Below are 18,701 nucleotides of genomic sequence, written 5' to 3' on the forward strand. Positions count from 1 at the left end.
TGGGCTTCGGTAGGATCGCAGGGAGAGGACTGGGGTTGGCTGCGTGAACACAGCCTGAAGGGGGCTAGTGCGCCACGGCTAGCCGGGAGGGAGTCTGGGAAAAGGTCTGGAGCTGCCTAAGAGGTAGAAGACCATTGTTTCCTGGTGCACGAGGAGAGGGGATTCAGAGCGCCGCCTAAACGAGCTCCAGAGACTGGTGCGAGCCGCGGCTATCAGCGCGCACCCCAGAGACGGGCATGAGACACTGGGGCTGCTGCTGCCGCCACCAAGAAGCCTGTGTGTGAGCACAGGTCACTCTCCACACCTCCCCTCCCGGGAGCCTGTGCAACCCGCCACTGCCAGGGTCCCATGATCTAGGGACAACTTCCCTGGGAGAATGCACGGCGCGCCTCAGGCTGGTGCAATGTCATGCCGGCCTCTGCCACCGCAGGCTCGCCCCCCATCCCTACCCCTCCCTCTCCGCGGCCTGCGTGAGCCAGAGCCCCCGAATCAGCTGCTCCTTTAACCCCGTCCTGTCTGAGCGAAGAACAGACGCCCTCAGGTGACCTACACGCAGAGGCGGGGCCAAATCCAAAGCTGAACCCTGGGAGCTGTGCGAACAAAGAAGAGAAAGGGAAATCTCTCCCAGCAGCCTCAGGAGCAGCGGATTAAATCTCCACAATGAACTTGATGTACCTGCACCTGTGGAATACCTGAATAGACAACGAATCGTCCCAAATTGAGGAGGTGGACTTTGGGAGCAACTGTAGACTTGGGGTTTGCTTTCTGCAACTAATTTGTTTGTGGTTTTATGTTTATCTTAGTTTAGTATTTAGAGCCTATTATAATTGGTAGATTTGTTTATTGATTTGGTTGCTCTCTTCCTCCTTTTTTTTTTTATATATAGATATATATTTTTTTTCCTTCTCTTTTTGTGAGTATGTTTATGTATGCTTCTTTGTGCTTTTGTACGTATAGCTTTGTATTTACCATTTGTCCGAAGATTCTGTCTGTCCATTTTTTGTTTGTTTGATTGTTTGTTTAGTATAGTTTTTAGCGCTTGTTATAATTGGTGGATTTGTTTTTTGGTTTGGTTGCTCTCTTTTTACTTTCTTTTATTAATTACTTTTTAATAATTATTTTTTATTTTTTATCTTAATAACTTCATTTTATTTTATTTTATTTTTTAATTTCTTTCTTTCTTTTTTTCTCCCTTTTCTCTGAGCCCAGTGGCTGACAGGGTCTTGGTGCTCTGGCCGGGTGTCAGGCCTGTGCCTCTGAGGTGGGAGAGCCGAGTTCAGGACATTGGTCAACCAGAGACCTCCTGGCTCCACGTAACATCAAACAGCAAAAGCTCTCTCAGAGATCTCCGTCTCAATGTTAAGACCCAGCTCCACTCAACAACCAGCAAGCTACAGTGCTGGACACCCTAACCAAACAACCAGCAAGACAGGAACACAACCCCACCCATTAGCAGAGAGGCTGCCTAAAATCATAATAAGGTCACAGACACTCCAAACCACACCACCGGACGTGGTCCTGCCTACCAGAAAGACAAGATCCAGCCTCATCCACCAGAACACAGGCACTAGTCCCCTCAACCAGGAAGCCTACACAACCCAAAGAACCAACCTTAGCCACTGGGGGCAGACACCAAAAACAATGGGAACTACAAACCTGCAGCCTGCGAAAAGGAGACCCCAAACACAGTAAATTAAGCAAAATGAGAAGACAGAGAAACACACAGCAGATGAAGGAGCAAGGTAAAAACCCACCAGACCAAACAAATGAAGAGAAAATAGGCAGTCTACCTGAAAAAGAATTCAGAGTAATGATAGTAAAGATGATCCAAAATCTTGGAAATACAACGGAGAAAATACAAGAAATGTTTAACAAAGACCTAGAAGAACTAAAGAGCAAATAAACAGTGATGAACAACACAATAAATGAAATTAAAAATTCTCTAGAAGGGATCAATAGCAGAATAACTGAGGCAGAAGAACGGGTAAGTGACCTGGAAGATAAAATAGTGGAAATAACTACCGCAGAGCAGAATAAAGAAAAAAAAAAAATGAAAAGAATTGAGGACAGTCTCAGAGACCTCTAGGACAACATTAAACGCACCAACATTCGAATTAAAGGGGTCCCAGAAGAAAAAGAGAAAAAGAAAGGGACTGAGAAAATATTTGAAGAGATTATAGTTGAAACTTCCCTAATATGGGAAAGGAAATAGTTAATCAACTCCAGGAAGCACAGAGAGTCCCATACAGGATAAATCCAAGGAGAAACACGCAAGACACATATTAATCAAACTGTCAAAAATTAAATACAAAGAAAAAATATTAAAAGCAGCAAGGGAAAAACAACAAATAACATACAAGGGAATCCCCATAAGGTTAACAGCTGATCTTTCAGAAGAAACTCTACAGGCCAGAAGAGAGTGGCAGGACATATTTAAAGTGATGAAGGGGAAAAACCTACAACCAAGATTACTCTACCCAGAAAGGATCTCATTCAGATATGAAGGAGAAATTAAAACCTTTACAGACAAGCAAAAGCTAAGAGAATTCAGCACCACCAAACCAGCTTTACAACAAATGCTAAAGGAACTTCTCTAGGCAGGAAACACAAGAGAAGGGAAAGACCTACAATAACAAACCCAAAACCACTAAGAAAATGGTAATAGGAACATACATATTGATAATTACCCTAAATGTGAATGGATTAAATACTCCAACCAACAGACACAGGCTTGCTGTATGGATACAAAAACAAGACCCATATATATGCTGTCTACAAGAGACTCACCTCAGACCTGGGGACACATACAGACTGAAAGTGAGGAGATGGAAAAAGATATTCCATGAAAATGGAAATCAAAAGAAAGCTGGAGTAGCAATACTCATATCAGATAAAATAGACTTCAAAATAAAGAATGTTACAAGAGACAAGGAAGGACACTACATAATGATCAAGGGATCAATCCAAGAAGAAGATATAACAATTATAAATATACATGCACCCAACATAGGAGCGCCTCAATACATAAGGCAACTGCTAACAGCTATACAAGAGGAAATTGACAGTAACACAATAATAGTGGGGGACTTTAACAATTCACGTACACCAATGGAGAGATCATCCAAACAGAAAATTAATAAGGAAACACAAGCTTTAAATGACACAATAGACCAGAAAGATTTAATTGATATTTATAGGACATTCAATCCAAAAACAGCTGATTACACTTTCTTCTCAAGTGCGCATGGAACATTCTACAGGATAGATAGAGAAAATTACAGACCAATATCACTGATGAATATAGGTGCAAAATTCCTCTACAAAATACCAGCAAACAGAATCCAACAACACATTAAAAGGATCATACACCATGATCAAGTGGGATTTATCCCAGAGATGCAAGGTTTCTTCAATATACACAAATCAATCAATGTGATACACCATATTAACAAATTGAAGAAGAAAAACCATATGATCATCTCAACAGATGCAGAAAAAACTTCTGACAAAATTCAACACCCATTTATGATAAAAACTCTCCAGAAAGTGGGCATAGAGGGAACCTATTTCAACATAATAAAGGCCATATATGAAAAACACACAGCAAACATCATTCTCAATGGTAAAAAACTGAAAGCATTGTTCTAAGTTCAGGAACAAGACAAGGATGTCCACTCTCACCACTCTTATTCAACATAGTTTTGGAAGTCCTAGCCACGGAAATCAGAGAAGAAAAAGAAATAAAAGGAATCCAAATCGGAAAAGAAGAAGTAAAGCTGTCACTGTTTACAGATGACATGATACTATATATAGAGAATTCTAAAGATGCTACCAGAAAAGTATTAGAGGTAATCAATGAATTTGGTAAAGTAGCAGGATACAAAATCAAGGCACAGAAGTCTCTTGCATTCCTATACACTAATGATGAAAAATCTGAAAGAGAAATTAAGGAAACACTCCCATTTACCATTGCAACAAAAAGAATAAAATACCTAGGAATAAACCTACCTAAGGAGACAAAAGACCCGTATGCAGAAAACTATAAGATGCTGATGAAAGAAATCAAAGATGACACAAACAGATGGAGAGATATACCATGTTCTTGGATTGGAAGAATCAACATTGTAAAAATGACTATACTACCCAAAGCAATCTACAGATTCAATGCAATCCCTATCAAACTACCAATGGCCTTTTTCACAGAACTAGAACAAAAAGTTTCACAATTTGTATGGAAACACAAAAGACCCCGAATAGCCAAAGCAATCTTGAGAACGAAAAATGGAGCTGGGGGAATCAGGCTCCCTGACTTCAGACTATATTACAAAGCTACAGTAATCAAGACAGTTTGGTACTGGCACAAAAACAGAAATATAGATCAATGGAACAGGATAGAAAGCCCAGAGATAAATCCACACACATATGGTCATCTTATCTTTGATAAAGGAGGCAAAAATATACAATGGAGAAAAGACGGCCTCTTTATTAAGTGATGCTGGGAAAACTGGACAGCTACATGTAAAAGAATGAAATTAGAACACTCCCTAATACCATACACAAAAATAAACTCAGAATGGACTAAAGGCCTAAATGTAAGGCCAGACACTAGAAAACTCTTAGAGGAAAACATAGGCAGAACACTCTATGACATAAATCACAGCAAGATCCTTTTTGACCCACCTCCTAGAGAAATGGAAATAAAAACAAAAATAAACAAATGGGACCTAATGAAACTTAAAAGCTTTTGCACAGCAAAGGAAAACATAAACAAGATGAAAAAACAACCTTCAGAATGGGAGAAAATATTTGCAAATGAAGCAACTGACAAAGGATTAATCTCCAAGATTTACAAGCAGCTCATACAGCTCAATATCAGTAAAACAAACAACCCAATCCAAAAATGAGCAGAAGACCTAAACAGACATTTCTCCAAAGAAGATATACAGATTGCCAACAACCACATGAAAGGATGCTCAACATCACTAATCATTAGAGAAATGCAAATCAAAACTACAATGAGGTATCACCTCACACCAGTCAGAATGGCCATCATCAAAATATCTACAAACAATAAATGCTGGAGAGGGTGTGGAGAAAAGAGAACCCTCTTGCACCATTGGTAGGAGTGTAAATTGATACAGCCACTATGGAGAACAGTATGGAGATTCCTTAACAAACTAAAAATAGAACTACCCTACAACCCAGCAATACCACACCTGGACATATACCCTGAGAAAACCATAATTCAAGAAGAGTCATGTACCATAATGTACGTTGCAGCTCTATTTACAATAGCCAGGATATGGAAGCAACCTAAGTGTCCATCGAGAGATGAATGGATAAAGAAGATGTGGCACATATATACAATGGAATATTACTCAGCCATAAAAAGAAACGAAGTTGAGTTATTTGTAGTGAGGTGGATGGACCTAGAGCCTGTCATACAGAGTGAAGTAAGTCAGAAAGAGAAAAACGAATACCGTATGCTAACACATATATATGGAATCTACAAACAAAAAAAAACAAACCAAAAAAACGTTCTGAAGAACCTAGGGCAGGACAGGAATAAAGATGCAGACACAGAGAATGGACTTGAGGACACAGGGAGGGGGAAGGGTTAGCTGGGACGAAGTGAGATAGTGGCATGGACTTATATATACTACCAAATGTAAAATAGATATCTAGTGGGAGGTAGCCGCATAGCACAGGGAGATTAGCTTGCTGCTTTATGACCACCTAGAGGGGTGGGATAGGGAGGGTGGGAGGGAGATGCAAGAGGGAGGAGATATGGGAATATATGTATATGTATAGCTGATTCACTTTGTTATAAAGCAGAAACTAACACACCATTGTAAAGCAATTATACTCCAATAAAGATGTTAAAATAATTAATTAATTAATTTTAAAAAATGGTGATGTTATTTCACATAGTTTCACTAATTGTAAATATCTTTATACCACACTTTATGTAAGAAAAAGGCTTTTGAAAGAAGCTAGAACATAAATAGAAAAGAGGATATGACTGTTCACACATATTCCTTCAAGTTTTACTCTGTTAACCATATAATAAGAAACATAACTGAAACCCCTGGAGCTTTTCTTGGTAGTGATCATATCAAGAGGCTGAATTTCACAGCACTGTTCTGTGGTAATGTTGGGCTGGTGTCTCAAACACTGAGTGTCTGAGTATCAAATATCCAGATTGTTATCATACTGACTAAGATTTCAATGGTCGTAAAAGAGAGAGCAAATCATTTTCATTGAATATATACATAAACTTATTTTTCAGATATATGAGTTATCTTATGCAGAGATAGGGTAGGGACCCACATGTGATATGAATTCCTGGATACCAAGAAGGTTATCCAGTATTTTCCTACCTTCCTACCACCATAGCTGGAATACCCAGCACAGAGCACTCAGTAAATATTCACCAGCTAACTAAGTCAGTAGTTCGTATAGTGTGGTCTGAAGACCCCAGGGAGTTTCTGTATCTCCCTCTGAGACCTACAAAATCAAACTTATTTTAATAGTTATATTAAGATTTAATTTACCTTTTTAAATCTTATCATACAAGAATATATATATATTCTTAGAAATTCACTCATATAAGAAGATACCAATGTTTTCAGAGGCTCTGATGGCTAATGGGTATGTGCTTATAAATTCTGGTCTTTTCAGTTTTACTTAATTTTAATTTCTAATACAGTAAATATTGATAGTTATAACACACATAAACAAAAAACTCTTTGGGGTCCTCAATAATTTTAAGAGAGTAAAGGGGAAAAATAATTATAAAATTCATATGGAACCACAAAAGACCACAAATAGCCAAAACAATCTCAGAAAAGAACAAAGCTGGAGGCATCACACTTCATGATCTCAAACTATACTATAAAGCTACAATAATTAAAACAGTGTGGTACTGGCATAAAGACGTAAATACAGACCAATGAAAGGGAATAGAAAGCCCATAAATAAATCCACACATGCATGGTCAACTGATCTTCAACAAGAGTATCAAGAATACACAATGGGAAAAGGAATGTCTCTTCAACAAATGTAGTTGGAAAAACTGATATACACTTTGTGAAAGAATGAAATTGGACCATTATCTTATACCATACATAAAAATCAACTCAAAATGGATTAAAGACTTAAACGTAGGATCTGATACTCCAAAACTCCTGAAGAAAACATATTATGACATTGGCCTTGGCAGTGATCTCCTGGATATGACACCAAAAGCACAGGCAATAGAGCAAAAATAGGCCAGTGGGACTACATCAAACTAAAAGGCTTCTGAACTGCAAAGGAAAAAATGAACAGAGAGAAAAAAACACCTAAAGAACAGGAGAAATATTTGTAAACCTTATATCTGATAAGGGTTAATTTCCAAAATATATAAGGAATTCCTATAGCTCAACAGCAAAATAAACTAATTGCCCAATTTAAAAAATGGACTAAAGACTTGATTTACATAATAAGACATATAAATGGTCAACAGATACATGAAAAAATGCTCAATGTCACTAATCACTGGGGAAAGGCAAACCAAAACCACAATGAGATATCACCTTACACCTGTTAGGATGACTAATATAAAAGGAAGGAAGGAAGGAATGGAGGGAGAGAGGGGAGGGAGAGGAAGGAAGAAAGAAATTAGCTGTTGGTGAAGATGTGGAGAAATTGGAAATTTTGTATATTGTTGGTAGGAATGTAAAATGGTACAGCCTCTATGGAAAACAGTATGGAGGTTACTTTAAAAAATTAAAAATAGGACTACCATGTGATTCAGCAATACCACTTATGGGTATTCATCCAGAAGCAGCACTCCTATATTCAATGCAGCACTATTCAAACAGCCAAGACATGCAAGCAACCTAAATGTCCATCGATGGATAAGTGGATAAAGAAAATGTGGAATATACATACAATGAGATATTATTCAGCCTTAAAACGAAGAAAACTGTGCAATATGAGACAACAGGGATGAACCTGGAGGACTCTATGCTAAGTTAAATAAGCCCATCACAGAAGGACAAATACTGCATGATTTCACTTATATGAAGTATCTAAAATAGTCAAGTCATAGAAGCAAAGAATAGAACAGTGGTTTCCAGGGTCTGGGAGAAGGAAGAAATGAAGAGTTGCTAATCAATGGGTATTAAATTTCAGTTATGCAAGATAAATAAGCTCTCAAAATGTGCTGTACAACATAGTGCATGTAGGTAACAATACTGTTTGTATACTAAAAAAAAACTGTTAAGAATTTATATCACATATTAAATGGTCTTACCATAATAAAAATAATTTTAAGAGTATAAAGGGATCCTGAGAGCAAGCAGTTTAAGAACTTGATCTACAGAATAAACTTCAAGAATTATTTTTCAAAATTACAATAGCCCAGAATGGTAACATGTCTATCTATTTAGTAGTTATTAACACCTTTTTAATTTGATAGCTTCACAGTTGCCAACAAGGAATTCTGACCTACTGTTTAAGTAAAAAAACAGTAATGGTGTCACAAAGCACACAGACTCCAGATAAGAAATGCAGGAAGGTGAGAGCTCCTGTCACAGCCTCTACCCGTGTCACAAATTTGCTCAGGGCTTGTCTGGGAGCCACTTTCTTGTCTTCCAATTAAAAAAGCAAAGAAGGGCAACAAAAGCAAATATAAACAAATGGGACCATATCAAACTAAAAAGCTTTTGCACAGCAAAGGGAGTCATCAACAAAACAAAAAGGCAACCACTGAATGGGAGAAGATATTTTCAAGTGATATACCTGATAAGGGGTTGATATCCATAATATTTAAAGAACTCACACAACTCAATTTCACAAAAGCAAATAACTCAATTTAAAAATGGGTAGAGGACCTGAATAGACATTATTCTAAAGAAGACATACAGATGGCCAACAGACACATGAAAAGATGCTCAACATCACTAATCATCAGGGAAATACAAATCAAAACCACAATAAGATACCACCGCACACTTATCAGAACGGCTATTATCAAAAAGACAAGACATAACAAGTACTGGTGAGGATGAGGAAAGAAGGGAACCCTTGTGCACAATTGGTGGGAACATAATAAATTGGTACAGCCACTGTGGAAAACAGTATGGAGGTTCCTCTAAAAATTTAAAATGTAACTGCAATATGATCCAGCAATTTCACTTTTGGGTATTTATCCAAAGAAAATGGAAACACTAATTTGAAAAGATACATGCGCCCCTATATTCACCACAGCATTATTTACAATGGCCAAGATATGGAAGCAACCTAAGTGTCCATCAACAGATGAATGGGTAAAGAAGATGTGGTATATATATACACAATGGACTATTACTCAGCCATTAAAAGATAATGAAATCTTGCTATCTGAAACATCATGGATGGACCTAGAGGGTATTATGCTAAGTGAAATAAGTCAGATAGAGAAAGATAAATACCATATGATTTCATTTGTATGAGTAATCTAAAAAAATAAAACAAATGAACAAACAAAACAAAACAGAAGCAGACTTATAGATACAGAGAACAAACTGGCGGTTGCCAGTGGGGAAGGGAACGGGAGGTTAGGTGAAATAGGTGAAAGGGATTAAGAAATACAGATTTCCAGTTATAAAATAAATATCGGGGATGTAATGTACAGCATGGGGACTATAGTTAATAATACTGTACTGGGAATTCCCTGGTGGTCCAGGGGTTAGGACCCAGCGCTTTCACTGCCATGGGTCCAGGTTTAATCCCTGGTCGGGAACTAAGATCCCTGCAAGCCACGCAGTGTGGTCAAAAAAATAATAATAATAATATTGTATTAATTTTGTATGGTGACAGATGAACTAACTTATTGTGGTGACCAATTTGTAATGAATATAAATGTTGAACCACTATGTTGTACACTTGAAACTAATATAATGTTGCTTGTAAACTATACTTCAAAAAAAGAAAAAACAAAGAGTAGAGAAGAGAGGACAGGAGAGAAGAGGAGAAGAGAAGGGAAACCACCCTTGAAAAAAAGAAATTTATTTTAAAATACAATAAGATGTGCTATCTGTGTTAAACTACAATATTGTGTCTGTGAGTCTCATATCTACCAAAAACCAGCTTCCTTTCTTCAGCAAGTGGTTCCATGTGACAAAATGTTGAAAAGAGAAACCACAGCCCTCCAGTTTACAACCTGAAACCATACAGCTATTTACCAAAGTTAACACTTCACCCACATAACAAGCACACAGAAAACATTTCATCTCTAAGTAAGCTGAGACAAGGCCAGGGCAAAAAAAGAATAAAAGGGAGAACATGCATAAGAAATGGAAAAAGTAAGAAAATAAAAGCTTAAAGGAAATGAATGAGAAATTAAAATTCATACAGGGAAAGGAAGGTATGAGAAAAGAGAAGGAAACTGTGGGACAATATAAATAAAAGGCTAAATCAGATACGGGACACTGTGTTGGGAAAATGAAAGAACATAAACAAAATTTTAACAAGAAGGAGAAACAAAATTTTCTGTGAGCCATGCTGGACCCTGGAAAATAAGAGGCAGGCTTGCCCTTGCCACAGTTTTGCTGTCTGTCTTCAGGGCCAACGCACCTGTTTGGTTTGGTTTGGTTTGGTTTTCCTCTGTGGGTCTTGCTCGGGGGTCTCAGGTGGAGCTGTCCCTTGGGGAGCAGGTACAGGGAGGCTTTCACAGCACAGGCTCTGTGTAAGGACCCGAGCCACCTGTCAATAGACGAAGACTGGACCTGAAGGCCGCAGGCCCTGCCCCAGGGGCAAGTGGTTGAGAAGCACAGAGTAACCCCACTTAACCTCTCCTGATGAACAGAATAGCTTGACTGGTGTCAGAGGAAAATCCAGACCCAGCTGAGGTCTGCAGAACCTGCCTCGCCTTGCATGCTTGTTGATGCTCAGGCCACCTGATCCCCCTGATGGGCACATGTAAAGTGACATGAAACGACCCCGAAAACAACAACCAGAGAGACCCCACGTCACAAGAAGACCCGGCATCTGGAGGTGCTTGGAATTGGAAAGGGAATCTACTTAAAATAGGGGTCAAGATGTCATCGTTAATAGGGAAAGAAAAGTTTGATTAGGATTTAATTGTAAAAATAGAAACAAAAATAATAAAAACCAGTTAATTTTATACTTCTATTTAGTTATATATCAATTCGCAGCATACACACAGAATAGTCTGTGTTGTGTTTTGTTTGAAAGATTATTTTTTAGAACAGTTTCAGGTTTACAATGAAGCTGAGAGGAAGGTACAGCAATTTACCTAATACCTCCCTGCCCTTGCGCACACACGCACGCACACACGCATGCGCACATACACACAGCCTCCCCCGTTATCAACATCATACGCCAGAATGATACATTTTTTACCAAGGGTGAACTGACACATCATAAGCACACAAAATTCATAATTTACCTTAGGGTTTACTCTTGGTGTTGTACATTCTATGGGTTTGGACAGATGTACAATGACATGTATCCATCACTACAATGTCATACAGAGGAGTTTCCCTACCCTAAAATCCTCTGTGCCCTGCCTAATCATCCCTCCCTCTGCTCAATCCCTGGCAACCACTGATGTTTCTATTGCCTCCATAGTTTTACCTTTTCCAGAGTGTCATATAGTTGGAATCATACAGTATGTTGCCTTTTCATATTGTCTTCTTTCACTTAGTAATATAGATTTAAGATTCCCCTGTGTCTTTGCATGTTTGATAGCTTGTTTCTTTTTAGCACTAAATAATATTTCATCATCTGGATGTACCACAGTACCATTCACCTACTGAAGGACATCTTAGTTGCTTCCAAGTTTGGGAACTTACGAATAAAGCTGCTATAAACAACCACGTGCAGGTTTTCGTGTGGATATAAGTTTTCAATTCCTTTGGGCAAATGCCAAGAAGCATGATTGGTGGATTGAATGGCAAGAGGTTGTTTAGTTGTGTAAGGAACTGACAAACTGTCTTCTAAAGTAGCTGCACCATTTTGCATTCCCACCAGCAAAGAATGAGGGTTCCTGTCGCTCCCCTTTCTCGCCAGCATTGGGTGTTGTCAGTGTTCTGGATTTTGGCCATTCTAATAGGTTTGGCTGTGTGTTGTTTTCACATGATATTTTGTTGTAGAATAACATGATGAAATCCTCTGTACTTTGAATGTGATTTTTCTGGCAAGATAATAGATCATTTTTGAAAATTATTTCAGTGCTTCATCATCTTTTCCAAGCACCATTCAGTCCCTGGTTACTACAAACATTCCTGGGTGCCCTGTGCATCACGCCACTGCCCCAGCCCACCGTCACATCCCAGCTGCTCACCCTTCCTCCTTCACAGTCCTCACTGGTCATTGGCTCTGCATGCAGTTTGAGCAGCTCTGCAACAAAACTCATCAACTTCACAAAACCCTGAGATTTTTTTTTACTATAAACTTCATAAACCCAGACCTTTGTATAGATGTTTATATACCATTCTATCCTTAGGACTTAGAACAGTGCTTGACATATAGCAAAACATCAATCACTATTTTTCTAATAAAAAATTAATTTGCAGTTTCACTTGGCAGACAATATGCAATGCGTATCCATTGATAATATTAAGAAATGTGTTTAGAATCACATTTGTAATGCCTAAACGAATTAATGTTTTCGGGCAACAATCATCAATGCCAGCAAATTCACAAAAAAAGGCACTCATGTCTCCACAACACCACCTTGGAAGTAGTAGCCTTGCCCAAATAATCAAACCTGACTCTGATCAAGCCTCAAAATCTAATGACCAATTTGCAGAACTACAAAGAGCAGAGAAATACGTCAGATGACACGCTGGCAAGCAATCCCTGGGAATATGGAAAACTCAAAACGCCTCAGCACTGAATAGGATCTCTCCCAGGCCTGAAAACCAACTTCAGACGCTGTCTCTCTCTCTCTCTTCTTCCCCATCCGTTCAGAATTCTGCAGGGAACCCATTGCTCCTCTGACTGTGCCTAATCAATTCTTACGTGAGCTTCAGTGCAATGAGCACCATTTCCACCAAATCCAGCACTGCAAACGTCACCAACGTTCTTGACCTTCAGTACTGGATCCTTGTCCTCCTGGAAACACCTTGGCTTCTGTGACACTGTACTTTCCTGCTTGTCCCCTGTCCTTCCTGACCTGCCCCGGTCTCCTTTAGGGGTCCCTCTTTCTTTGCTGGTCTTTTAAAATGCCGTCGTTCCCCCAGGACTCCACTGCTTCCCCCCACTCCACTCACCATCCCTGGTCATCCCACCTGCTCTCCGGAGGAAGGCCAAGTCCATAGCCCCTGCTCAGTGAGACCTCTCCCCAGGGTAAAGCCTGAGACAATAACTTATTCTTCTGATGTTTAAAACAGGCTAAAAATTAAACAGCCAGAGTTGCCTGAAGCTTTCTGCAGGAGCATTGCTTTTACACCAGCTAATGAGAAGTGATCAGAGCAGTAGCTCTTCACAGTCCCAACTGTGCCTAGACTATGTATGCGCTCAGTTGAGAACTTTTCTAAAAACTCGTTAATATAAAGTGTTCCCTACAAATGCAAAATAAAATGTTGGCTGCATGGGACTGTGGAAGTGTTCTAAAGTGACCTGAGATGAAGCTCTCAAAAATAGCAAGCAATTGCTAAGAGTAGATCTTAAAATTTCTCAGCACAAGGAAATTTAAAATTCTGTATCTATATACATAGGGTGACGGATGTGAACCAGATTTACTGTGGTGACCATTTTGCAGTGTATACAAATATCAAATCATTATGCTGTACACCTGAAGTTAACAATGTTATATATGTCAATGATACCTCAATACTAAATCAATTCATTAAAGCAAAAAAATAAGGGGAAAAAGGCAAGCAAAAGAAATAGAAACACAAATTCCTGGTCACAAGCAGGCAGCAAGGTTCAGAAAGAGGAGCAGTGGCCCTTGTGGGGCTCGAAGGGCAGGCAGATGGGGAGGAAGCTGCGGGTGGAAGGAAGAGCACAGACTCGAAGGCCGAATTGCCGCGTATGACTTTGCCTCCCCCCAGCTCTGCCTGCGACAGACACAGAGTGACACAGGACTGAGGTGTCGAGCAGCTTCAAGCAGAACAGAAATAGAGCACCCACAGTAAGCTGTATGGACTACACACTCCGACCACCCCACAAACTCCTGTGATGTCATCATTTCAAATGTAGAAAGCCATGAAAGTAGTGACGGCATTTCTCCAAAGAGCTGGAATCCTCCCAGGTGATGTTTGCAGGTGTTGTGGGCTGAATTGTATCCCCCAAGATTCCTAAGTTGAAGCCCTAAGCTCCAGGACCTCAGAATGTGACCTTATTGGAAACGGGTTGTTGAAGATGTAATTAGTTAAGATGAGGTCATGCTGAAGTAGGATGGGCCCTGATCCAACAGGACTGGTATCCTCATAAAGGGAAATTGAGACACAGACTTGTACACAGGGAGAATGTTGTGTGAAGATGAAGGCAGAGATCAGGGTGATGTATCCACAAGACAAGGAATGCCAAGGATTGCCAGAAACCACCAGAAGCTGGGAGAGAGGATGGAACAGATTCTCCCTCCCGGCCTCAGGAGGGGCCAATCCTGCGACACCTTGATCTCAGGCATCCAACCTCCAGAGCTGCAAGATAATACACTGCTGTTGTCTAAGCCACCCAGCCTGTTATTTTGTTCTGGCAGCCCTAGCAGACTAATGCTGGGGGTGAGGACTTCATTGGCTGAATTTCTGGTACAATCTGGATCTTGCCAGAACTGATCAGAAGCAGCAAGGCCGCCAGGTTAGGGACATGGCCAGTCTTCACAACTCCTCTCCCCATGTATTTTCTGTCTTTCATTTAAAGTGAAGATAAGAGGTAAAGGAACCAAACAAGATAAAAATAAGCTAATAGACTGCTTGATGGAAAAGCACAGATAAAGTGGGAAGAACGAGAGCTGCGTCAAGAAATAAAAACACAGGCCAACAAAGTCATCACGGAGGCAGGCCCAGCGAGGCCATTTGTTTAAACAAAAGAAGTAACTAGAATCAGGCAGGCGTGTCCTGGATGGCAAGTCAGAGATTCGGCCCAAAAAATACATAGTAAGACAAGGTTTGCCTCATGTCCAAAATGCGATGACCCTCTCTGGGCATCGAAGAGTAAAACGCTTGCAACTCAGCCTGGAAGGACTTGTGATTAAAATCCCCTGTGATTCAAAGCAGCCGCTGTGGCCGCAGCACCCAGCCCAGAGCCCAGCTGCCCCCAGCAGTCTCATGGAGCTCCTAGATGCTCCAGGAGGTCTGTGGGAAGGGTGACCATGCCTTCTCACACTGTAAACTTTCCTCATGGTTTTTGTTTTGTTTTTTTTTATTGGAGTATAGTTGACTTGCAATGTTGTGTTAGTTTCAGGTATATAGCAAAGTGAATCAGTTATACATATACATATGTCCACTCTTTATTATTTTTTTTAGAGTCTTTTCCCACAGAGGCCATTACAGAGTATTTAGTAGAATTCCCTGTGCTATACAGCAGGCTCTTAGTTATCTAGTTTATATATAATAGTGTGTATATGTCAATCCCAATCTCCCAATTAACCCTCATGGGTTTTAATTGTTAAAAGAACAACACTGCAATCTCTCTGTCATGGTACAATGAGAATGATGCTTTTTATTTAAGTCAGTAGCACAAGGTTTGTTGAAAACGTTTCACTTTTGGGCAATTCTGCAATTTCTCCCAACTAGAAAAAGAAATGACTCACAGGATATAAGAATTTTAAACGGTCTAGTTCTAAGGTCTTATAAAACCAATAGATGACAATACTGCCCAGGAGCATTGGCTTGCTTTCTGCTAAAATGTCAGCAATTGACCTCCCAGATTTGGAAATTTAATGTAGCGTTTCTGTACGGCAGAGTTTCACAGAGAAAGAATCAGAGATAAACACTAACCCTAATCATCCCCTACTAGAGAATATGTCACGTTAGTGAATTGTCTAGACTACATTAAAGCATTTGGTCTCAGATACTGTAAACATTTTCAACATATTTTAAAAGCAAAATAATAAACCTTGAATGAGTCCTTATTATGTGCCCGCACTAAATGCATGACATGCGCTAACGCATTTAATCCTCAGACCAGCAATCAGAGGTGAGTCTCCCGGCTGGCTGATGGCACAGAAGGGAGTCCCCCCCCGACCCCCGGCAGGGGTTTATGGAGCTGCCCTGGCCCTCATCTCTGGGAAGGGTCTACATGTGATACTCAGAGTCTTCCTCTCCACCCTGCAACTGGGCTAGATTGCACAGACACAAAATAGGCTCCCAGGAAGCCCTTCTTTCTAAATATCTTATTTTATGATGCCTTAAACCCTATAATTAGAAATCAGTTTCTTTACTTGTCCTTGTTAAAATGCATGTAACAACCTCAGCTCTTGGCAGGCGCCAACACACTGGTGTGATATCATCCATTAGATTGCTTTCTGAGTGGAAGGAAAGGAGGCAGGTTCCCGCAGGTGAGTGGCCTGGAACAGACAGGCTGCAGCAAAGGACACTGAGAAGAGGTAGGTGTCAGCCTGGCACAGGCCACGATGCTCCCGGGGGGGGCAGGCAAAGGGCAGCGGAGAGGGAGCACTTGTGAGTGCAGGGAAGGGGCGGGTGGAGACGTAAGCAGGGAGATAGATTACAAATGGGAGGCAATGGTATTTGACCTATTTTGTCATTCATTCATTCAACAAAGATTACTGACTATTCACATAAAGACAAATAAGCCACACATAAATCAATGATGTTAGAATGTTCCCTCACACCATGCACAAAAATAAACTGAAAATGGCTTAAAGACTTAAACATAACACATGACACCGTAAAACTCCTAGAAGAGAATATAGGCAAAACATTCTCCGATATAAATCATACCAGTGTTTTCTTAGGTCAGTCTCACAAGGCAAAAGAAATAAAAGCAAAAATAAACAAATGGGACCTAATCAAACTTATAAGCTTTTGTGCAGCAAAGGAAACCATAAACAAAATGAAAAGACAACCTGTGGAATGGGAGAAAATATTTGCAAATGATGCGACCAACAAGGGCTTAATTTCCAAAATATACAAAGAGCTCATACAACTCAATATCAGAAAAACAACCCAGTCAAAAAATGGGCAGAAGATCTAAATAGACATTTCTCCAAGGAAGACATACAGATGGCCAACAGGCACATGAAAAGATGCTCAGCATCACTAATTATTAGAGAAATGCAAATCAAAACCACAATGAGGTATCACCTCACACCAGTCAGAATGGCCATCATCAGAAAATCTACAAATAATAAATGCTGGAGAGGCTGTGGAGAAAAGGGAACCCTCCTACACTGTTGATGGGAAAGTAAATTGGTTCAGTCACTGTGGAGAACAGTATGGAGGTTCCTTAAAAATCTAAAAATAGAGTTACCATATGATCCAGCAATCCCACTCCTGGGCAAATGTCTGGAAAAGATGAAAACTCTAATTCAAAAAGATACATGCACCCCCAATGTTTATAGCAGCACTATTTACAATAGCCAAGACATGGAAGCAACCTAAGTGTCCATCGACAGATGAATAGATAAAGAAGATGTGGTATATGTATGTATGTGTGTGTGTATATGTATGTATGTGTGTGTGTATATGTATGTATGTATGTGTGTATATATATATATATATATATATATATATATATATATATATATATATAGCTCAGCCATAAAAAAGAATGAAATATTACCATTTGCAGCAACATGGATGGACCTAGAGATTATCATACTAAGTGACATACATAAATAAGTCAGACAGAGAAAGACAAATATCACATGAAATTACTTATATGTAGAATCTAAAAAAATGATACAAATGAACTTATTTTACAAAGCAGAAACAGACTCACAGACATAGAAAACAAACTTATGGTTACCAAAAGGGAAAAGGAAAGGGGGAGGGATAAATTAGAAGCTTGGGATGAACAGATACACACTACTATGCATATAATAGATAAACAACAAGGACCTACTGTATAGCACAGGAAATTATATTCAATATCCTATAATAACCTATAATGGAAAAAATCTGAAAAATAATATATATCGATATATATGTATAACTGAATCACTTTGCTGTACACCTGAAACTAACACAACATTATAAATCAACTATACTTCGATTAAAAAAAAAGACAAGGCACAGTTCTGAGTGGGTGGAGAAACACATAACCAGGTCACTGCACAAGCAGAGCCTCTGGAAATTGCCCGTTGAAGCTCTGTGTCCGCAGAAACCCTGGGATGAAAAGGTGTGATTTTGTTTCCCAGCCAACTAAAAGCCATTCTGTAGGCTGACTCTGGACTCACCAAGGTCTGTCAAAGTTTCTTTGACCAAATGCAAAGTTATTTGCCCTAAGAAAATCTGCTGAGGATGCGAAAGGGAAGATGCCTGATTAACTAAGCTTCATGCATTTAGAGCATCTACCCCAGGTTCAATTTCCTTCCTCATTGCACATTTTCTGGCACATCACTATTTACAGTATTTATTTTAGTATCTACTTCATTACATTTCTTTAATATTTCCAGCTGTTTTTGTGGAGAACAAATAAAAAGGATTTCTGATGAATGACATGAAAAATGGCTAAGGAGCAATTGATATAATGCTAAAAGGGGGGAAAGAAGAAATGACACATGCACATCCCCACAATCC

General features: G+C 39.5%; 1 protein-coding gene across 1 annotated transcript in view; it reads right to left on the reverse strand.

Moving 5' to 3' along the window:
- The window catches only part of CD226 (CD226 molecule), an 84,397-nt gene that overhangs the window by 24,275 nt on the left and 41,421 nt on the right, over positions 1 to 18,701 (reverse strand). The window lies entirely within an intron of this gene.

Source organism: Balaenoptera ricei, chromosome 14 (genome assembly GCF_028023285.1).
Source record: "Balaenoptera ricei isolate mBalRic1 chromosome 14, mBalRic1.hap2, whole genome shotgun sequence".
Classification (NCBI taxonomy): Eukaryota; Metazoa; Chordata; class Mammalia; order Artiodactyla; family Balaenopteridae; genus Balaenoptera; species Balaenoptera ricei.